Source organism: Euprymna scolopes, chromosome 23, assembly GCF_053919585.1.
Source record: "Euprymna scolopes isolate OS-2025 chromosome 23, ASM5391958v1, whole genome shotgun sequence".
Taxonomy (NCBI): Eukaryota; Metazoa; Mollusca; class Cephalopoda; order Sepiida; family Sepiolidae; genus Euprymna; species Euprymna scolopes.
In genome coordinates this window covers 44,921,592-44,946,455 of record NC_136504.1, presented here as the reverse complement: position 1 = coordinate 44,946,455, position 24,864 = coordinate 44,921,592, and the positions used below count along the sequence as shown (strand labels likewise).

Genomic DNA, 24,864 nt, shown 5'->3' with positions numbered 1-24,864 from the left:
AGCTTTTTTTTTTTTTCTTTTTCCCTTTTTGTATCCAAGTTGATGTCTGCCTGACATGGCTGAAGTTTTTTGTTTTTTTTTCCCATCTTCTTTAGCCAACCACTGCAGATCCAACCTCTCTACAGTAGGAAAGTGAATCAAACCCTGAAAAGTAAAGTACCTATTTACTCGCTCCCACCACCACGCGGGCAAGGTAAAGGTCGATTTTAATGTGTGAGTGTGTGTATGTAGGGGGCGGGTCCAAATCCCCAAGAAAGGACACTCTTGATGGGAACAAAAATAAAAATCGTCTCAGTCTAGAAGGACCACACTTTGTAAAATTTTAGAAAAATTTACAATAAACAAACTAAATCATAAAATAAATTAGACAAGGCCATTCAAAAATGTGGGAAGGGGGAGATGTCTGTAGTCATCCTTATCACTCTACTTAGGGCTTTGTCCATGTTTGTCCTATCTAGAACCCAGTCACCATAATATCACATTCACTTCAGGGGTCGTCCTACTTAAAATCCCTAAATCGATTTTTTAATTTTTGTCATTTTTTTTCCTGTAAAGTATTTCACATAAACAAAACTATATTGATATCATAGTACTTTTAACGTACGTACGTGTGTGTGTGTGACGGTTTCCATTAAAATATTTGTAAAATAGGCACAGGAATACATTTTGTCGATGGGAATTCTAAATAAGGACCATTTAAAGTTTATAAGTCGAGTATTATGGTTTATTTGTGCTGATTAAGCAACGGAAGAGAGGGGGAATTTTTCATGAACAAAGTGACAGCATTGTAAATATATATATATATAAAAAAAAAAAAAAATAATATATATATATATATATGTATGTACTTATTGATTTGTAAATCGCCACTTGTTCTCGTCTCCTCTTACCAACAACGACTATAATTCATTCCTCACATTATGACAGCCTTCGAAATCTCTTTTACAAAGTGAAATTGGTTTAAAAGAAAAAAAAAAGGGGGGGGGTTAAAAGACACAAACATACTAATTGTTAAGAAAGCAAAACCTGTCAACTTGGTAGAAATTGTTTAAACAAACTTGACCTTCTTGATTGTCATTTTTCTTCTTTTTTTTTTTTTTAACAAGACTGGACTCAATAGCCCAAACGTCTTACTCAACATAGTTATATTTGGTTTAACGTCCATTTTACATGCTGGCATATGACTTTCATAAAATGGTTAAATAAAGAATATTCAGTCCTTATCCAGAATCTAACCTAATAAGAGAAAATACAGAAAAATCTGTATGATGTACTTACCCGTCACGGAATGAAAATATCATATTCCAAAAATCACATAAGTTGATTAAGTAGTTTGTTTTTAATTGAAAAAAATAAAATTTCATCAGTAAGCAAAAAGGGACCGCTTCGCATGAAATTCCAGTGCATATTTTGAATGTTCTCATATTAAGGAAATAAAAAGGGAATCAAGAGTAGTTGCTTTGTAACTAATTTCCTTCATTTTGTTTTTTAGTCCTCACATTCCACAAGCAAAGTTTTTAACGAAGAGGGAAGAATTGTTGTCTTTTTTGGGTTGGAATCTATCCATATAACATGTATCGTTGGTGAGGTTTTGATTTTGAAATGAATTTTTTAAAGCTCCTTACATCAAGTGGCTCCATACCTTGTCTGGACTAATTTTCATAAAAAATAAAATATGGAGTCAAAATGTGTAATCAATGAAATTGATTAGTTTTTATTATTTAAAAAACAGATTGAAAACTTATATAAACGATTGGCTAGTCAGAATAAAATATCGATGTATCAGATGCAATTCTATATAGGTCTTAGAGAATCTGACTAATTTTTATTTATATATTAGATAAAGTACCCTAGAAATATGTTATCTTTTGATTTATTTTTTTGAATGCATTAATTACTACAATATTTTCCCATTGACTTCCATACACTCATTAACTCTTATCCTCGAGTGGCCTCTGGGCCTTGATAAGTGGTGACTCCTTTGCATATAATAAAAAAAAAAAATGTTTCCGCATAGTCAGGTATTACTTATATTGTACAAAATAGTTGTCCTTTCTTTCATATTTGCTTTTGTAGTCTGGATAATGAAAGCTATGTTAACCTATTTTCTGTGTAAAACTGGCAAATCTACAAATTTTCAAGTACAGCAGATCCGCATAAAATTAATGTTAACTTGGGTAACAAACAAAAGGGTTATAGTCAGCTAACGTACTTCCTAACTTCCGGCGTGGTTGCTACCGGAAGCGGTAATAAGGCAAATCAGTTTCTTCACTTTTATTGTTCTTCAGTATTTCTATTGTGAAGTGATTTATTCAAATTATTGCAAAATATACAATCAAAATTTAAATTATACAGATAAAAATAGCAATTAGTCTTTAATTGCACTTTTAATAACATTAAAAAATTTATATGTTTATGAAATTATGAAAATGTTTTTTTTTTTATTTTAAAAGTAATTTTTATTTGAATTTATATATGTTTATGAAAGCATAAAAATACTCTTATCGAAATCAAAGTAAATGAAATTATTGAAATAAAAATAACCAAAGTTCAATCATCATAAAAAAATGTAATATATAAAATAATACATAAAATTTCTAAAATAGTTTTAAAAGATGTTTCAGTAGTTCTTAAAAAACAAAATAAAACTAATTTCAATAATTTTTAATTAAAATAAGACCGAAAAAACTTTAATAAAAAAGAATGTTCAGAAAGACGTAATAAAGAAAAGAGTACATGCACATGGAAGATATAGGCATGAGAGAGAAAAAAAGCGAAGGAACTGATTTGCCTTGTCATCACTTCCGGTAGCAGCCACGCGGAAGTTAGGAAGTACGTTAGCTGATCATAACCAACAAAAGTTTAAAGAGCAAAATAGATACTTCCTATTATGCTTCAGAATTTTTGAGATGAGGATTAATAATTTGTTTTCATCCGACTACTATTATCTTCGATGTTATTCTTACAATGTTTCAACTGATGTAGCTCCGAACCTTTCTTCAGGTGAGCCTCGTCAAACTCGTAAATCGGTATAGAATTCACAATCTGCAAGGATCCATTTCGCAATGGATATAAGTATTAAGTAATAATTATTTCTAAGAGACAGTCTTCTGGAAGTTGAAGGCTCAATTCTTCGTATCGGTGATACCATGGTTTTACATTCAGCGAAACGGTTACATTTGCAAGTGATTTTTTTCCAAGTGGCGACTAGAAATAATAAAACACTTATCTTTTGGCGCTTGTTTTTTCTTTCATCAACAATATTCCAATACTTATTACTGAATGAAAAATGTCCCACCCCACCCCTTTTTTTTTTTTAACAAAACGAGCAACGTCAAATTATTCAAACAATAAAAGTTTAATAGAACAATATACACTTTTTTAATAAAGGCTGTTAAAAAAAACACCTGAAGTTATTAAAATCTTTATACCTTCAATGTCAACATAAAATTTGATGCATATTTAAAATTACGCTTAAAAAAAAAAAAAAAAAAAAAAAAATCTTTGTGATATACATGTCACAGAACGAAGATGCCATTCCAAATATCATATAGGTTTGGCGAGTAACTTTTCTATTCGGTTATGAGCCAAATACAAAAGTTACGAGGCTAACCACATGATTTTTGGAATACGACATCTTCATTGCATGAAGAGTATGAAGATATTTAGTTGTCAAAGGTAAACTAAAGATAAATTTGTCCGTAGAGCTCTGGATACCCAGTCATGGCTGACGAAACGAGAGCAAGCTACTTTCACAGATTAAATAAAAGGGTTCCATTTGAAATTCAATACAGCTTTTAGAGTTCAGCAAAACACATCTAACAAAGGTCGAAGGTCGCATCGGTCGAAACGTTGTGCAATTAACAGTTCAGATGAGAATAGTAGTTCTGATGATCCAAATGATGCAGGATAGTTTCGATTAAGAGAAGCAAATGAAAAAAATTGAAAAAGTTAAACCATTGTTACGGAGTAATCTCTTATTTTTTTTATTATTCTTCCCAAACAGATCTGAGGAAATTTCAAATTGCATTGTTATGATGACTGAACTTATGCATTCATAACCTGAAAGTTCCATCTCTCTGTTATAGATATTAACAGTGTGACTACTTTAAGAAAGCAACCCCTGTCATGGATGTGCGTCAGAAGCAGAGATGAGTCATTAACTTCCTAGCAAAAGTGCAATGAGAATAGTGTTGACTATGTAGAAAATACATTCTGGAGCACAAAAGGTCGCTTGTTTTAATAGTACTACTCCCATCTTAGTAGCTCTTCAACTTTTTGAATTAACAAAAAAAAAAATAAAATAAAAAATAAAGGGCTTTACTTTTGGAATAATTCTCTTATTTCTAGAATCAAAATAACATGTTTCTACAGAATATCAATAAAATGGAACAGATTTTGATGGATAATATTACAGTAAATAGTTGAGAAACGGTCAAACAGTCAATAAGCACTGAACGAAGCAATATTAATTAATTTATTTTTTAATTAAAAAAAAAAAAAAGAAAATCATAAAATAAACAAAAAAAAAAAAAAAAAAAAAAAAAAAAAAAAACACAAGGTACTTGTGTATCTTTTACCGCATTGAAATAACATTATTCAGAAACCATTCTTAACGTAGGGATGGGAGGGTGTTTTTTTTTTTTTTTTTTTTTTTTTTTTTTTTTACAAAGGGGGCACCATTTATCAAGGCCTAGAGGTTACTCGAGGATAAGGGGGTTAATGGTAGCCATTGGGACAATAGCGTAGTAATTGTTATTAGAAATTTGGTATAATTTGATTATTTAAGAGGACCGATTCAACAAGAACCTGTTTATGTTGGACTTTAAGGACCATATTATAGTCAGCTGGGAAGCAAACTAGTAAAACAGTTTCACAGACAGGCAGTTCAAGGAAACAAGCTTTGTTCATGAAATCCATATTTAGGTTTAGGCACTGAGAGTGCAAGGGAACTATTGATAGTGGTTTTAGCTGAGTGTTCTTTTTTGTAACTATTCTGTATTTTCACCTAACAATTTAACAAACAAGAATATTGCAAAAATTGAATTTAACTTGAAAATACTATTTAAAAAATGGTGTGGTACCATAGATGCATAAGCATAAAAAACAACAAGGATTCATTTCAGACAAAACAACTTTTCCATCTTTTATATGCTGCAACCTTTCAGGTAAATTTTTGCAATCATTAAAAGGGGTTGCCTCTTTGTTGTTGTTTGAAAGAGTCTCAGTCATCTACAAACAGTCAATTAGTATCTAGTTCAGGGTCAAAAGAAATGCTGTCCTTAATTATCATTTGCCACACATTTATTTCAATTTCCGATTAATATACTGCCTCATTTTTGTTTAAGGCTAGTTCCAGAAATCTGCTTTGGTAAAAAGTTAGTATAGTTTCGTTCATATTCTATAGAAGCACTATATTTCTTATAATATATACCAATCCTTATTTAAGAAGCTCAGTGTAATTACAGAGCAATACAGTGAATAAATGACTAAAAACTATATTCCAAAATTCATGATGTTGACCATCTTATAATTTATTCCTTTAATTCAGTTGACATTTACAATTCTTGACAGTATATTTTGTAGCGCAAAATCATTCACTTAATTATTACATCAATCAGTGAATCTATTTTGCCCTTAACTCAGAAGAAATGGCAACAATCAATCCGTCAAAAGGAAATAAAGTGTGATTTGATATGATTAAAACATGAATTTTGGAATACATTTTTTTATCATTTATTCACTATATATATATATATATATAAGCACTAAATAAACATTGAAACAATCCGTAAGAAAAAAATAAAATAAAAAGACGGTGCTCATGAGAATACTAATTTAGATTTTTTTTATAAACTTTCAGTAAATAAAATGAGTGACGATAGTCAAGGGCAGCCTGAAGGTTCCCTTTTCATTAGCTACTATACCAAGGTGAAGGAGTCACTCCTTTCTCAGGATTACTTTGGTTACTCTTCCTTCTCACCTTATAATGCTAAATGTCTAGCAAGGGGAAATCAAGTACAATCTTTGTTGAGTCGTTGGTATGGCTTGACTGAGAATTGAACTCCAGTCTCTGGTCCATCGTTGAACGCTCTTATACCAAATAGGTCGATCATTATAGTACTTTACATTCATCAATCAATAGTTAAGAATGCATAACATAGAAATTTCTCTTTAATGCTTAAAAGTATAATAGGATTTAAATATTTTTTTGGAAATTAAAGAGAAAATTGGGTGCTGTTTCGTTATAACAGCGAAATGCAAAAATTGTAATATTCAATTTCAAGTAAAACCAACGGTATCTACTTAATTGTCAGGTCACATTTATTATTAATGAAAATAGTTTTGAACACAATTAGTGAAAATTGAGTTTTGATTAGAAAAAAAAAAAGGTTGAATCGTAAAGGAAGGTAATTATTTTCGGAAAACTTTGAAAATCTTAAGCCAATTTAGTAAAACTCAATTTTTATTAACTGTCTTAGAAAATCATTCATTGATAATTTTCTACCTTATAGTTTTTCATAATTTTTGGATATATTCATTACTGCGACATAATAATGAAGTAGATACTATTGGTTTTACTTGAGATTCAATATTTCGATTTTCACACTTCTAAAACAAAGAAGCTCCAATAATGTATTACATGATTACTTCCCCTTTTTGACATCTACAAATATTCAACGAATAAGGGGAAAAATGTTTCTACTTTAAAAAGTTTTAGCCAAAGGTAGTTTAAGATAAAATAAAAAATAAAAATAAAAAAAATAAAAAAAATAAAAAAAATGATGAATGTGAAAAATATATCCGTGCCAATAACAGTTGGAGAAGAGAAAGAGAATAAAAAATAAATAAAAAAAATAACAGGCTACTCTAAATCAAGTATGGATACGCCAGACATATTACTATTTGAGTCTGACTTTAAAAATTCAGCAAGATAAAATAAATATAAATAACTGGAAAATCTTATGAGAGATCAGCTTTTAGTTTCATATAACGTTTTACAACTTCTGCAAATATATAAAGGTCAAGAGAAAAAAAGTATATATTGAAGGCATAAATCAATAATAGGTGGGAAAAAAGAAAAGAAAAAAAAGAAAAAGAAAAAAAAAGAAAAAAAGAAAAATATAAAATTAAAAAAAAAAGGAAGCGAACTGATAATCACAGAGGTAACTTTTTTTCATCTCTCATTCAGAGTTTTTGTTTTCTGTAGGTATAAATCGTAGTGAAATGTTTAAAAACCTATTCTACATATATTTTACGAGTTATTATTTATTTGATACTGTCAGCTATTTCCTTCTCATTTTTCTGCACGCTCACACATACTTATACACACACACTCCTCCTCTCTTCGCACTCCAATTATTAAAAAGTAAGCTTGTTGAAAAATTCTCGTTAACTCATCGCCATCAATATCACCATGCACACAGGCAACAAAATACCATGGGTTAAACTGACCTAGGTTTATTGTATTTATGGAAATCGCTCCAATTAAAACACGATGTAAGGCGCTTATATATATATATATATATACACACACACACACAGAGTGAAACAATAAAATTGTCGCCTCAGAAAAGACATGATTCCATTTCCGTTTGATAAGAACCAGTTTTCTTTTGTTGATGCAGACCATCTACTAATTGGCCAGCTGTGTACAAATACCAAGAGCGAGAGGAGCATTCTATCATGTCTGAAAGTGACACAATGTTCAACAAGCGAGATTGGAGATGTACCGCTGTACAACTCATGCTCCCCACCGATCCAAGTTATAACAACAGGACCATTGCCAGCACCCTCGAAATGTATCGCTAGATTGCCACAAATCACTGGGACGTGCCCAGGGTTATGAAAACAATGTTTCTGGCCACGGTTATGATGGTGTGGTTTCAAGTGAGGGCCACATCATGCCACTTCACATCTTCGAAATCGGCTTGAAAGTCAACACGAAAGTGTACTTGGATGTGCTGAAGAGTGAGGTGATCCTCTGCTGGCAGACACTGGGTGTAGCAGCAGGAATCGGCGCCAGCCCTCAAGTTCAAAGAGACTCAGGTTTGGCTTCAGAAGGAGTGCTACGACTTTGTACCCTTCTCTCACTGCCCCCCTCCTCCCTCAACCTAAACTACTTCGTTTGGTCATATGTTAAGAACATCACTAACATGACCTCCCACAACATCAAAGCTAGCTTGATCACCGCCATTCGTTAAGCTCCTGGTTCCAAAACCATATTGAAGCGGTGATTGAGGCTGAAGGCGGCTACATTGAATAGGTGTCACCTCTACTACATAATAAAGTTATCTGAATTGATATTTTTAATAAAAGTTTTTTAAAAAAAAACAAAAACTGTAGTATTCTTTTTCTTTAGGGTGACACTAATTGTTCCACCCTGTATATATATATATATATATATATATATATATATATATATATATATACGAGCAAACAGTTAATAAAACATGTTAAAAAACACTTTGAAATGAGTTAAAAACATATTTAATCTGAAAAGGAAACACTATATTCACTATTCAATTAACTTTCTTGAAGTTATATATTTGGATTTTACCGTCACTGGATTATTTATCTTCCACCAGACTATACATTCATGTGTAATCACCTTTTTCTTCACCATATTCCCTCTGCTTCACTTTTTTGTTATCAAGTAAGATCTTTGACTTACTTGTTGTTTCATCAAATACTTTTGCATGCAAAATCCGATCCTGCATTTTGCTAATTACTACCCTCTGATGAGAAGGAAAGTATTTCTTCGAAACTCTGCGGATTAAGGACTATGCACTTATCTAGTGTTTCCTTTTCAGATTAAATATGTTTTTAACTCATTTCAAAGTGTTTTTTTAACATGTTTTATTAACTGTTTGCTCATATTATAAGCTCTATCTCCTATTTGGTTTTATCGAGCTTTTACATCTGGTTGAGATAACTTTATAAATATTAATTCTTTAATATTTATAATATACTTTAATTTTACCATCTTGGATCATTTTGGTAAATTTAATTGTAATTTTGATAGGAGGAGACTAAAAGTTGCTGCTATGGTTTCAAATGATTTGAAATAACAGCAAGGGAAGACTTGATTCCAAATATTTCTTATGTTATATCTCTCCTCTTTGGTTTTTATACATAAAGTAAATTTCTCAGTGTATAAGGATTATTTGATACTGGAGATGTTCATAATTGTATCCTATTTCCTTAAGAGGGGAGATATAACATGAGAAATATTTGGAATCAAGTCTCCCCTTGCTGTTATTTCAGATCATTTGAAACCATAGCAGCAAGTTTTTGTCTTCTCTCCATCAAGACCAGAAGTTAAGGAGAAATATATCTATACTCCTATTAATCTGAATTTTTTTTATGTATTGATATTCAAATTAAAAACCCTTTTTTTCTATTTATTTAAGCAAAAAAAAAAAAAAAAAAAAAAAAAAAAATCTAGCTAATTTGCATATTCTTTTAAACATTCATTTTAATTAATTCCTGATTAGTTTTTTTGTTTTATTATGGGATTATATTCATGCAGATATTCCACATGATTTATATTTGCGTAAAGGTTATAGTAAACACAAACCTCTTTCTATATATATTTATGCATGCGAATATATATTTATTCGCAAAAAAAAAAAAAAATTTGCCTACCAAACTTCTCTATCAGTTTTTGGTGTACAGACATGAAACTTAATATATAGGATATTTGAACCCATGAGAAACTTTATATTTGGGTTTTAGCCAGAGAAAATAGGTGTAAAAGTGTGAAAATAAAAAAATGGAATTTGTCAGGTGAAGGTCAAACGACGGCATTACGAATATGCATGGGTAACGTAATAGCTATTGGTTCAGGTTTTAATTTTTAGCCTTGCAGCAAGCATTTCTTCATAGCTCAGGCATTAATGTCAAAGAAAAAAGTAAATTGTAAGTTTTGGTTTTGATTCTCGATGGTGGCGCACGAGTCTAACTTTTTAAATCATTACTATATATTAATTAGATCGAATATAATACTAAATACGAAATCTGCATTAATCAAAATATATTTAAGTGCAGATTATGAACAGGCAATGCCAGGCAGCTTGCTTATATATATATATATATATATATATATATATATATATACACATACATATATATATAAATAAATAAAAGGCAAAATGTCTGACCATTTCATGTATGTCTCGCAAAGGCTTCTTTCACACACGCTCCCGGGGTCATGATCACTTAGAACTGTTTATATAGCCCCTAGATAATAATATCTACGATTTGGGAACGCGGGTCGCCTCTACATTTATTTACATCGACTTTTATGAGATTCGCGCTATTTCGCTCTGTCCCCTGTTTGTCCTGCTTTTTAGTATAAATAAAGTGAAACTAAATTCAAACGAAAGTGTTCTCGGCATCGCGCCAGGAAACGTCCAGGTGGGGACAAACTCTTGCTATATCAGACAATTGCTAGTCAATCTGGATAATGGGGAGCTGGGTTCTCCCCTCCCCAACATCTGTTGGGGGAAAAAAAAAAAAAAACAGTCAAAGTTGGGTAAACAAACCCAAACGCTGCCTCGCAGCTAAATTTAACTGCGTGACTTCTATTTGACCTCATTAATTAGGTCAAATAAAAGCAGCAGAGTTAACTTTTATTGCGGCCACCTGTTTTTAATAAATTCAAACGTGTTTCCGTTGTGTATGCCGCGGTGGCCCCGTGGTTAACGTCGCATTTTTTTTTTTTTCCACACTTTAATTTCCAACTTTGCCTCAAGAGTTCGGTTCAATCCTTATACTCACCTACCAAAACTATTGTTTTTTTTTATTTTAACCCCCCCCCCCCCCGCCGCCGGAGTTTTGATTTACCCAAAACCATACACACCTCAAAACACCCGGGCTCGCCGGGTACACCCCCCCCCCACTAGTATATAAATAAAAGAAACAAACCGAGTTATGTGTTCAGCAACATAGCCAAATTGACTCTTGAAATACTCGTATCTTTGGCTTTATGAGGCAAATCTACATGAAAATTTGCAAGCTTTTTGAAGATTATAATACTATTCTTGGTTAAAATTTTATGACAATTGGTAAAAAAAGTACCTATATTTTCAAACCAATAAAATATGCCAAAACTTGTCTACATTTGTATATATATAGCGTCCTGCAAGCCAGCTTCAGTATTGCTGCTCTGGTTGTCTCCCCTGTGGCCGTGCCAGGCCATTAATATTTTAGTGCTGGGACGATTAATTTGAATTCCGAAATATTGAAAGTTTTTGTGGTATCATAATTGGAAAAATTTGTGCTTATTTTCCAATGCCAAAAACGATTCCTTTGTTTATTTTTATTTGATTTTGTTTAAAATTAAATCTTACTGTGATGGTAGTAATAATAAAATAATAAATATTTGATTTTAAGCTGTTCGTAAAACTGAAATCTACAGATCAAGTTTACAAGTATTTAAAAAAAATCTGCATATTTAACATGTGCTTTCACGGTAATTTGGAAAATTAACTTTATAGTCAAATGTTTGAAGATTTATAAAGAATCGTCTCATAACACACACACACACACACATAATATACGGCATAATCATGTTGACACACCGGTTCCCGTCAGATCACCAAAGTTAAGCAACATTGAGCCTGGTCATTACTAAAATGGGTGACCAATTTGGGAAATCAGGTGCTGCATGTAGGAGGACGTCGACACCTCCCTGCAAAAAGTTGCAAAAACCTAACGTCGTCATCTCCCCTAATGGGGATATACATGTGACTGGGGACCGCTTGTGAATTTCATATTCCCATGAAACTTCCTCCTTCGGAGGAAGCCGGTTAAACCCTGAATAGGGTTGGTGTTGACTGCACATACATGCTACATACACAATATATATATACATATACACACAACTTAGATGGATAAATTCGACCTAGAAAACAGCAATTCTTTCCTCTTTGTCAGAAACATCGCTCATGGAATGTGAGGATTAAAGGACGCAGTATGGAATACAAACCCCAACCGACTTCAATGCAAAAAAAGAAAAAAAAAGACATCAGTTGACACTAGTTTACCCCGACTTTCACACTCCCATCGCCTCTGTAAACAAGAGTGTGTTTTGTTTTTGTTCTGATATATTTACACAACTTAAAGTTTGGATTTTTATTATTAATAATAATGAGTTATATTATTTATTTTCGAAACTTTAATTAAAAATTTGTGTAAATATGAATGTTTTGTAAATAATAGAACTCGTTTCACAAGTAAATATTTGAATTTCACTTCTAGTCAAACTGCACCTAATTGCTTTCCTACTTTATCATTATCACATTTTGAGTGTTGCTTTTCCTGCAGGCTGGGGGAGGGGATGAAGAAAGGAAAGAAGAGAGAAGGAACAATGAAAGACAAGAAAGGAAGTTCCGATTGCCACGTGTTCACTATAGATTTTCTTCAACTACAAGGGGCGCGCAATAAGTAATGCCCCTGACCCACTTCCAGTTGTCTGATCTAGCTGAAATTTTGCATGTGCAATGATTTATATCTGTACGGGTTATGTGGCAAATTACAGTTCTGAACTAATTGTGGTTTCTCTTTTATAGGTGTTTGAACTGAGTCAGGTGTGAAATGGAGCCTGTTGAATGTCGAGCATTGATCCGGTTTTTGTATTTGAAAGGACGCACACCACAGGAGACTTTTGATGAAATGAAAGAAACTTATGGTGATAATGCCCCATCATATGACCTTGTAAAACGCTGGCATTGTGAATTCAAACATGGCCGGAAGTCTGTGGAAACAGCTCCCAAACCTGGTCGCCACCCCTTTCTGCCATTGATGAGGCATCTGTCCGTCAAGTTGAGGCTGCCATTTGGAAGATCGGTGCATTACTATTCGCCAAATAGCCCAAGATGTCAAGATTAGTACAGGGTCTGTGGAAACTTATTCATGACCATTTGCATATGCATAAGGTGTATGCCAGATGGATTCCCAGATTGCTCACACCATTCCAGAAGAGTGTTCGAGGATGAATTTGGAGATGTGCCAAGAAGATGAGTCAAAGTTTTTCAAAAGACTGATTACAGGATGAAATCTGGGTCCATTACTATGATCCAGAGATCAAAACCCAGACAATGCAGTGGAAGCACTTGGACTGACCACCTCCAAAGAAGGCAAGGGTGTAGCCCTCCGCTGGCAAGGTCATGCTCACAGTCTTTTGGGACCAGGACGGAGTAGTGATGACAGATTTCCTGACAAAGGGTACCACAATTACAGGAGCCTATTATGCTTCACTTTTGAGGAAATTAAGGGAAGCTATCAAAATCAAGAGGCGGGGCAAGATCAGCAAAGGTACCCTTGTTATGTTATAAACCCTTTTTAAGAATTCAAAACACAACAACCATTGGTGTAAGCAACAGTCCATTTTTTATTTCTCCTGTTTTAATATTTAAACAGGGTTATTTATGCCATTTTTTTTCGTTCACTTATACTTGATTTTCCTTTTTTTATTTTTCCATCACGTTCGCTGTTTTTTCTTGTTTCTTTTTTCGATTATTTTAAGAAGTTTTAGCATTTAAACAGGATTATTTATGTCATTTTTTTTGTTCGCTTGTTCTTTATTTTCCATCACGTTGGCTGTTTTTTTTTTCCGATTAAGAAAAAAAAACCATTTAAACAGGGTTATTTCGCTTATTCTTTATTTTCCCTTTTATTATTGTTTTGATTTACCCCCCCCCCCCACACACACACACACCTCACCACACCACACCCGGGCAACGCCGGGTACCCCCACTAGTCCCTGATAAAAGAACAACCTAACTGTATTTATATTTGAATTATTCAGACTACTATTCATATCTTGATTGTTATTGTTCACATTGTTTTGGATGATGCAAGTGTTGTATTATAAACCCTTTTTAAGAATTCAAAACACAACAACCATTGGTGTAAGCAACAGTCCGTTTTTTTATTTCTCCTGTTGTTCTTGCTTATGGTAGATAGAGAGAGTGGAGAGGGGGGCGACAGAGAATTATCGTGGCGTCCACTCGGTTGACAATCAAATCTCCAACTGCAATCTTTTTCCTTCTGTCACTTTTTCCTGTCAATCTTTTCAAAACATCTACATAACCAGATCCCTTTCTGTTACATTTTTCATAACAATAACAAGGTTTGTTTATATTTGTGAGAAATATTGGAACAATTCCCGTTTAGCTTGTCAGTTTCTGACATTTCTTCCGCAGACGCGTGCCACATTTTAATTCATGAACATACATATATATATATATATATATATATACACACACCTATACATATATATATATACTAGCATGTCAACTCGGTTTAGACCAGGTCATTCGTGTAACACCCTCCTCCTGCAGGACAATGCTCCGGTCCACAACTCGGCCGTCGCCAGATCAGAAGCACGGTCGTGTGGTTATAAAATCCTCCTCCATCCTCCCTACTCCTGACTTTCACCTCTTCCCAGCCATGAAGTTATTTTTGAAAGGAAAGCGTTTCCCCAGATGATGCAGCCTTGATTTCTGAAGTCAAGTCGTGGTTGGAGGTCCAACATGGGGTGTTCTACAAAAAACGGTCTCCAGAGCTGCATCAAACGATGGAAGAAATGCATAACTGTGGGTGGTTCCTATGTAGAGAAAGACTAATAACTGTGCCAAGTTTCGTTGCTCTACTGCTATTGGAAGTGGGTCAGGGGCATTACTTATTGCACGCCCCTCATATGGTTTGCAAAACTTTAGTGTAGAAGAATAGATTTATCTCTTTTTTGCCATCCCTTTTTTCTTAAAGCATTCCTTCGGACTCAACACCGGCAGAGGTTTCAGGTGCTTGTCTCCCTCCCCGCCCCAATCCATTTAGCTGCCTTCTTCTTGACCAGCATGTTTATATATTAATACGATAGCTTTTGTTTTTGCGTGTCACGCTCACATCTTTTTTTCTTCCGAGTGACTGTCATTTAATTGTTATGATCTTCCATTTTGTTGGTTATGTTTTTCTGAAACAATGTTTTTAATTCTTTTTCAGTTTTATCTTTTTTGACGACCAATAAACCCATGTACACAATATATGATGTACCAGAATCTTGATTGTCAAATAAAAATTCATGATAGTTGTCGGAAGTTCGCACATTTATTGTGAAACATGCGCATGACATAATTTTAGAATTAGTTTTATTTTTTATTTTTATTTACAAGATGCCTTCAATAAGTGTCTAAACATTTTTGTACAGGTGTAATCCCTACAGGGCAGCTCAGATGCACAGGCTTGGGGTTGAGATGCACCTGTAGCCAGTTCCTGTGGTGTTACCCGTGTTTTCATCTAGTGGTCGACCTCGCCTCCGTCACTATCATCTGCTCTGTTTCCACTTTTGAATCAACTTCCAAACTGTCACCTGGCTGCCTGAGAAATATATTACATTCCCAACAGCGTTTTCAATTAAAGAGAAAAGTCAAAGCTTAATTGGCTTTTAACATAGAATTGATTATTGCCTTTGGCTTTACAAATAATAGTTACACACTGGCCTAGTCATGCAACTTAGAGGGCTGGCAGTTTTCTTTCTTTAACTAAGTACTTCGTTCTTTTTCTCGCGTCAGTCTATGGGAAGGATCGGCTGACAGAGACACGCGTATCTGGAACGTGTCGTCCAAGCGCATGGCAAAGAATCTCTCCCTATCTCCGCTTCACCCTTTTTTATCAATATCGGTTGGGGGTAATCACCCCCAACCCAATACGTCCGCAAGTGATGGTCAACCAATCAGCGGCCGCGCTTTGGTTCCGGGGGGGGTCCAGTAATGTCTTGCTGACTCTGAACTATCGCAGAAGAAAAAGAAAACAATGAAAAGTGGGCTTTACAATTATTTAGGGGAAAGAAAAGGTTTTCATCTCATCCTCTCTCCCCCACTTCCTCTGCCCCATCAGCGAGGAAATAAATGTCCCCATGCCAGGAATACGAGCTGTCATGCCTAATTAGCCCCAACACGGGCCTTCGGAGGGTCTCTCCTTCGGTCACTGGACAACATCTCTATCGGTGGTCTATCAACACAAGTCTGTTCGGCCTCAGAATTAATTTATGGCTTACATTCTGGTGTAGACACGCGTTTCAGTATCCATTCCCGAGGGAGATATCATTTTGATTATCCATCAAGAATCAATGAGACCACCCAGGCGACCAGCTGTTCCTTAATCAACTAGCAACGTCTCCCGGCATTGCCTGGTCCCCGTTGGGTCACACAGGCATTTAAAATTGCTGTAGACGCTTGAAAATTCAATGTTATTGCTATACATCTTATAAGATGACTGACCAATTTTTATGATTTTAGGTTCAAATGAACAGCTACAGCAGGAATTGGAATACACCTTACTAAAACCTGATTGTTACAGTTGGTGAATTTCCAAAATACAATCTCGATGTGAGGACACTTTACAAGAACGATATGAAATAAAATCCTGTTTTTAATTTTGAAAAAAAAAAAAAAAAAAAAAAAATGCCATAGAAACGTATGGAATGCTTCAGACTGATTTCGAAACATCTTGCATGAATCGAGCATCAGTTTTTGAATGACATAATGTGGACAGAGTGTGTACCGGACAATGTCGGGTTGTCTTGCTTGTTGCGACAAGAAGTTATCAGTTCTCTTGGGTGGTCTTTTAACACGAATTCAGATTTCACATTGTTGAATCTAAGTGATGCTGGTGATGATGATAAAAGAATTAATCTGTTTTCTTAATCGATAATCAAAATGACCTTAAGGTCCTAACCACTAGATGAAGAAAAGATGAAGACAAAGATAAAAGCTAGATGATAAAGCCACGACAAGTAGTTATGATTATGTTTTTGCCAGTTTAAAGGCTTTTAATCCGCAAGGAGCTGAAGAGTTAAATGCTCTCAAAAGCTTTTGAAAAGTTTTGAAGATTAAAAGTCGTTGGAAACTTGAAGCGTCCAGACGCAAAGTTATTGAATTCTATTTGACAAGTTTATTGAATTTTATTTTATTTTCAAAAATGTAACCCTGAACCGTCGGGAATGGGATTACCTTTGAGGTGCTGCCCAACTCTGCTCCCGGCGACGGGCAACGCAGCCCATAGAGTTATAAGAAGAGATTCAAGGAAGGCAGGGAATCTGTAAGGGACAAGACAATAGGTGTGTGAAGAGTAAAGAAGTCAGAACATAAGAGTTGATCGGCCAAATAAAGAATTTCATAAATAAGGACTGTCGCGTGTCTATAGAAACAATAAGTGCACAGTTTGATGTCAGTGTGGGAACTGTACACACAATTAGTCATGAGGATGCATAAGATAATCGTCAATATGTGTAAGTGTCTTGGCTCGCTCATTTAATAATGAAACATTACAATAAGCGGAGAGTTTTTTTGTTTTTTTTTACAAAGGGGGTTACCACATATCAAGGCCTGGAAGCCATTCGAGGATAATGGTTAATCTGTGTGTACTGTAGTCATTGGGCTAGCAGTGTACTAATAGTTTGTGGAAATTTAGTATGATCAGATTCTTTGCAAGTACAGTTCAATAAGAGTTGTGCAAAGAGATGCTTGTTCACGGTACATTTAAATTTATTCATGTTGATACAATCAGGGAAACAAAGATAATTCAAAAGGAAAGGCAAGCAGCTTGAGGAAGGAATTTATGAAAGTAGAAAGCTTTCCGGCATCCGAGGATATTTAGAGTGAAGGGGTTGGATTTTGCTGATTGTCAGGTTGATCAGAATTATTTACGCTGAAGAGAGCACAAATGCAGGAAGTCCATTGGACCACATTTGACTGAAGCACAGAGATGTAACTTTGCAGTGATAGGACAGGGGGTAAAGTTTGGTAGACTGGAGCCTATTAAAATAGAGGCCCTTAGTGAACCTTATTGAAGAGGAAGAGACTAGTGGTTGGTGCACTACTCCATGCATGGGTAAACAATGGGTTTATAGAGATATAGGATACTGGAAGATGAGAAAAGTTTTCTAGCCCGATATAGGAAACCTACCTTCTTTGTAAACATTAGGTGGTACGATTTGGATTATTTGTAACCCTGGAATCTTTCAGAGAATCACTGTAAGCATGTTCCACACGATGTAGAATTTTTTTTAATCACATATAAATTGTAAAGATTTGGGTACGTCTATAACCATAGGTTTATAGCCAAATAGTTGAAACCTTGATCAACCGTATGACATTTCATCAATGTAGTGTCTGACTCGTTCTATGGGCAAGTAAGCTGAAGTAGATACTCACACGACAGACATTTTTATTTCAAAATATACATTTTATTTAACTATCTTGTAAATCTATTTCCTAACTAACAGCTGCCATTACTCTAAGACCTTATTACCACACTCTTCTTTCTTTGGTTCTAGTTCTACCAGATCAGGCAGTCTGAAGATACGGGCTTCCTGAACTAAAATGTACCTGACATTCATGTTATTGTTTTGTTTTTTTTTTTATTTGCTTTTTCTTTTGCAAAACTCAATCATGTTCTACAAAGCCAAAAACGATAATTTTTCTCTACAAAACAAACCTAAAAGCATGAATAAATATTTGAAGAAAGGACTTGAAGGATAAAAAAAAATTCACTTTCACTATGACTAATGTTTGTACAAAAAATTCACGATGTGGTTATTGAGAAAAGTGTGAACAAATGAATGAATGATTTGGGTGCAATTTTTTACCCCTCCTCTATAATAGCCCCTGGGGGTAGAGGGAGGAGGGCAATCAGAGTTATCCCGGAAAATCTGTTCTGGCAAAAATTTACTTTCACCATGATTAATGTTTGTGCAAAATTTCAAAAAATATCCAAAACCTGGTTATTGAGAAAAGTGCGAACAAACAAACGGACGAACAAGAGTGAATTACTAGGTCCAATCCCTCCTTTGTCATGGAAGGGGGGGGGGCACAAAAAAGTTTTTTTTCCAAAATTAATAGATTTGGCATTAAATAACCTGAAAAGGTTTGATATGCCATAGAATAAAATCATCTTTAATTATTGGAATTCTTTTGAAAGGAGTAATTTGTACATTTTATTTATTTGTTTACCGCCTATTATCCTCATCTTTTATAGTTGTTGTTTCGCAATGTTTCGGCCAACCATTCATCTGGCCTTCCTATCTCGTCGCAGTTAACAATCTGATGAAGGCCAGAGGAATAGTTGGCCGAAACATTATGAAACAACTACAAAAGATGAGAATAATAGTCTGCAAATAAATAAAATGTAGAAACCATCTTTGTTGGAATCAATTCAGCATCTCTCCATTTCAGAGTTCCTATTTACAATGCCTCCCCACGGGACAGAGTTAGACACCAGGGTCGTTGAGTTATCCAAGTCATTAGCCGTCCATCACATGCCAGCATAAAAAAACGGAAATTAAATCGACAATCCAAAACACTGACATGACATGACAAAATATGAATCATCTCATCCAACTAGATAAGCCAGGGGGCGAACCCAGGATCATTATACCATCGTCAATCACACAGTAATAGCCTCTTGTATCAGACAGCATACCTTCAAAACTAAACATTTCGTCTGATGTGTTTTAATAATTTAAATACAAGCGATCCCGAATCTTAGACTTGATCACTATAGCCACCATGAAATAAATATGATCACTCATACATAATTTGAGTCACAGTACATTAAACAGGAGAATTCAAATGATATATACAATTTAAACCTTGCAATTTGAACCACCCTGCATCAAACATTCATATATTACATAATTTTAATCGTTTTTCTTTATACACCAAACTCTAAAACAGATCGACCAAGAAATCCTATGTCCATATTTACTGGACTCTCCATTGGAGTAGAGTTAGATACAAGTTTTTTTGTTTTTTTTTATGTGGGGTACGTTGTTTATTTCTCTCCCACCATGAGAAATGTGACGCCAGAGTCGGAAAGTGTGATTGAAAAAGTCAGGGCTGACCCTGTAAAAAATGCCTGTGCAGCCCTGTCAGTATTTCCCAGTAGAGATGCCTCAAAGAGAGAAGGTAAAGTCTGGGAGGATTGACCTTTTAGAACTACACAGAACCAGCATTACATTACAATCAACAGAAAATAGGTCATTACAGGAATGGTCTAATCTGTTGATTGGAATGGGATGGGGAAATCCCAGGTTGAGATGATCATTTTATGATGTTGTCTTCAACTCCCATAATGTTGGGAAATAGAAAAAAAAAAAGAAATATATTTATGATGACCACAAAGGTACATAAAATAGGGTTGGTGGAAAGACAGTGGATAGGAAGTTGTTCAACAAGGAAGACAAAAGGAAGCTGGGGTGGGATTATTGGTCAAGGTGTGGCAATGGTTATGACAAAGGTCAATATTTTTAAATTAGTTTACGTTCACTTTTAGGAGGGACTATGAATTTTGCAACAGTTAGGAACAGTTTATGGATAATCTTTGGTTTATGACAGTTGAGAGTTTAACTCACTTGAATGTAGGTTGCAGCTTAGATAAGCCTGAGAGATCTTTAGGAGTTTGAGATGAGGAAATGAATTGATCTACCGACTGATGAAACTCAGTCTCAACAATAGATATAAATGTGGACTTAAATGAGGGTCGATGGTGTCACACACACACACACACACACACCCAGAGTGCAACTGATATGTTTTTTGGTTTTTTTTATGTTTGTAACCCTGTGCACCCCCTCAGTAGTATTTGCTCATGTGAGAGATGCACAAATCCATTTTCAATTGGAGTCATTTCTGTAAAACGCTTATAACGTCTATCTTAATCAGAGAAGATTATTTTGATGATTTTTTTTTCTTTTTCCTGAAAGGTGTCCTCATCCTCCCACATGAAAGATCTTATATTTACAAATGGTCACCCATCTTGTATTGAAAAGGTTCAACGTTGCTTAAATTTGATGATCTAATAAGAATCAGGGTGTCAACTTTATTATGCAATAGGCTGAAATAATGTATCAATTTGATCCACCATGCTTTAAACATGGCCATTCAAGCAGTACATATTTCAAACTTTTTTTTTTGAAAAAAAGTTGAAATTTGATCAGGGCACCGTTTACACTTTAATTTCGATGGGGCATATCAAGCTGAACTTCAGTAGATTTAATATGAAAATAATAATGGATTTTTCACCACAGTCAATAAAATAATGACATTCATAATTACTGGATATTTCTCTTACTGTAATTTTCTGGCTCTTTTTGCCTTGAATTCTAAGTTAGATTTCAGAGATTCAAAAATCTCAGTTGTTTCTTTTTAACCAATGAGAATACAGATAATTCATAGTTTCACCTTTTTTCTCATTGGGTTAAGCTTCTGGGCTTGACCTTTACTCCCGATCTGAAATGGAACACGTATATCAAATCAATTGCCAAAGTTGCTGGAAAGATGGTGGGATCCTTCTAACGCTCCAGTAGATATCTCACTCCTGATGCAATTCTCTGCCTATATAAAAGCCAGGTTCGGCCAACGATGGAGTACTGTTGCCACATCTGGGCAGGAATTGCTAGAAGCAGCTTATCCTGTCTTGACAGAGTTCAAAATAGACTTCGTAGCTTAGTGGCGGTGCCCTTTTCTCTTCTTTGTAACCCCTTTCCCACAGGAGAGACATAGCGATCCTGTCCCTGCTTTATCATTTTCATGGCAGGTGCTCATCTGAACTTCGATCTCTGGTCCCTCCTCGCCAGACTTTCATGGAAAACACTCGTCTTGCCAGAACCACTATCAAAAATTACCCATACTCTTTATTCGTGCCTACACCTAAATGTAGATTCCATGAACAGGGCTTCTTTCTTAGAACTGCATGTCTGTGGAACTCTATTCCGTTTGCCTGCTTTCCAGCTGACTACAATCTGATTGTCTTCAAGTCCAACATGAAAAAGTTCTTATTAAACCGTCCCCCAAGTAATCCAATTTACAAAATTCCCACTAATGTTTACTACGCTAAAATCACAATGACTAATATATATCTATTAACCATTATCCTCGAGTGGCCTCTGGGCCTTGATAAGCAGTGACCCCATGTAAAAAAAAAAAATAAATAAATAAAATAACCAGTTATTCTGTTTCTCATAGGTTGTGAGTTTGATCCTCGCTCCCTAGCCTATAATTTCAACCTTTTCCCAATTTTAAAACTATACTGTATAGTTTTAAAACTAAATATAACATGAACACTCTCTTTGAAAAAAAGCTCTCTTAACTTCACCTCTAATCCAAATTATGTGTGGCAAGTCTCCTCCTAAAACACTCTTTAACCCTAACAATAACACTAAGTTCGAGTGGCAAGCCCCCCCCCCAACAAAATACCTCTGTAAGCCACATACAAGCATCTAAAACAAACAAACAAAAAATAGATCCTTCCTTAAAGAAAAATACACATAAAAATAAATTGGTTAACTGTCCTAAAATGCTAGAATGGCCAGGAAATGGTGAATTATTTTACATTAAATTTTTGTGAAACTAACCGCTCCCCCCTCTAATATTGTTTTTGTTAGCTTTGTCTCTGTCAAGTTTTCAGTATGTTCACACATAATTTTCCTTAGCCCTACAATTAATTCAAAGCCCTCCCCATATTCTCATTGCATAGAAACCCTCTTAAAACTACACATAATCATCTTAAAAAAAAAAAAAAAAAAAAAAAAAAAGCATGCATATTTTCCCATAGAAAAAAATAAACAGTTAACTGCCCTAAAATGCTAGAATGACCTGTAATAGGAAATTATTTTACATTCAATTCTAAAATAATTTGTTTATCTTTCATTAAAGTTTTTCATGGCATTTTATACATACTTTCCTAAAAAGGTAGAATCACATTTTGGAGGGGTGGTCAGAAGGAGTTGAGTGGGGTTAAACAGAAGGTGTTAATCTACAATAATACCAAAGAAATATTGCAATATATTCATTTTTAAATGGTCTTATGTTTAGATTTAAGTTTTTTGTACATAAAGCACATTACAATTCAACTTTGAGTTGTCCAACTTCTTTTCTGTTTATGGATACATGGCATTTTTAAGGAATTGCTGCATATTTATGCACATTTACTGCAGATTATTTGGAAACCATAAACTTTGGGAGATTTTCAGTTGCATATTCTGATTCCTTGTACAAAAATACACTTATATGGTAAATTTCATTTCTTAGTCTTGTGTTTTAACAAAGATATGACATTTTTACTGAAAAAGTAGTGTAAAAAATGTGACGAAACGCATATGGTCTTAAAGAGGGAAAAATATCCAAACGTGTGAGACACAAAAATAGCCATAACTTCCTTAATTTTAATCCGATTTTAAAAATTTAAAAAGATTCTTTCTTAGCTCATCAAGCTCTTTCTATGCATACCAATATTGAAATATTTCAAGCTATTTCAATTTTTTCATGTGTATTGCTACTATACATCAGGCAAAGACAACCCCTTTTATGGTGAATAGAAGGCAAGTTGGGACCATTTACACTGATCAATTCAAGTTGAGGCTTATCACGTCTATCAATGTTTCTTCATATATACATCCACTAAACAGATTGATATTTTCTTATCATGCAACAAAAAAATGGTCTCGGAGAAAGATTAAATTTGGACTACATACAGATACGTGTGCGGAGTGGTAGACTTCAATACTGTGGCTATGTTGAAAGAATGGATGAAAGTTCTTGGGATAGTAGATGTAGAACAGTTGAGGTAGTAAGTTCAGTTCAAAGGGGAAGACCAAGGAAAACACATGAGGAAATGATAAAAAAATGGACATAAGGGGAATAAAATAAAGATCTGATCAGAGATAGGTTAGTTTGGAAGTCAATTTCTTACAGCCGTTCATTTTATACACCAGGATTTAAAAGACATGGGAAACCAAATATGATGAAGAAAAAGCGACATGAAAACAATTGCTAAACAATTAGCAAAAAATATCACACAAAGAGAATGTGCTTAAATAGGAGACTAGAGATTTAAGCTGCAATCCACTTTTCCCGAATTAAAAACAAAACTCATTGCTTAAGCAAACGCACGACCGGAAGCAGACAGCGTCTCAAGGCACGACCGGAAGCAGACAGCGTCTCAAGGCACGACCGGAAGCAGACAGCGTCTCAAGGCACGACCGGAAGCAGACAGCGTCTCAAGGCACGACCGGAAGCAGACAGCGTCTCAAGGCACGACCGGAAGCAGACAGCGTCTCAAGGCACGACCGGAAGCAGACAGCGTCTTAAGGCACGACCGGAAGCAGACAGCGTCTCAAGGCACGACCGGAAGCAGACAGAGTCTCAAGGCACGACCGGAAGCAGATAAATGACTATTTATCCTTATAGTAAATTGCAGAGGAAATTACATTAATGGCCCAAAAGTGACTATTTCTTTTCTAGAGCCAAGGAATTATTTTCTATTTGGACACATGCAATTAACAGAATTTCTTGCAGGGGTAATATAGTAAAATAATATTTAGATTTTAAGTTTAATTATCAAAATTATAAATTTCATAATATTTAAAAAATGTGCAGTCCAACTTAATTATTATTTTTAAAATAAATCTTTAAGTTTTATTATTTTTCCTTTTAACTATATATTTTCCTAGTGTCTAAAAGAGCGCTTATGTCTACCGGAGAAAATTTTTTTTAACCTGTTAAATAATTTTTATACACGAGATTTTATTTAAAACCTATTGTCATAATAAATTTTTTCATTGACTTATTAGTTATATATTTTTAGTTAGTTTTTAATAAACTTAGAAAACTTTTAACCTCAATCATTACTTTACAATAATATTGTAGATGTTTTTTGTTACTATATTTTCTTAGTTTTTAAGAATGTTTAACTCATGGTATTGTGGTCTTTTAAATTATTTCTTTAGGTATGTGAACCTCATTTTCAACCTGAGGACATACAAAGAGAGACGTCAGCATTTGATGAACAAAGTGGTAC

The 24,864-nt window shown here is 34.4% G+C and overlaps 1 protein-coding gene and 1 pseudogene across 1 annotated transcript in view; one reads left to right on the top strand and one right to left on the bottom strand.

Moving 5' to 3' along the window:
• Nucleotides 1-24,864, bottom strand: part of LOC145245861 (protein ERGIC-53-like) — a 137,904-nt gene that overhangs the window by 80,601 nt on the left and 32,439 nt on the right. The window lies entirely within an intron of this gene.
• LOC145246388 (5S ribosomal RNA) lies at nucleotides 11,559-11,676 on the top strand (annotated as a pseudogene).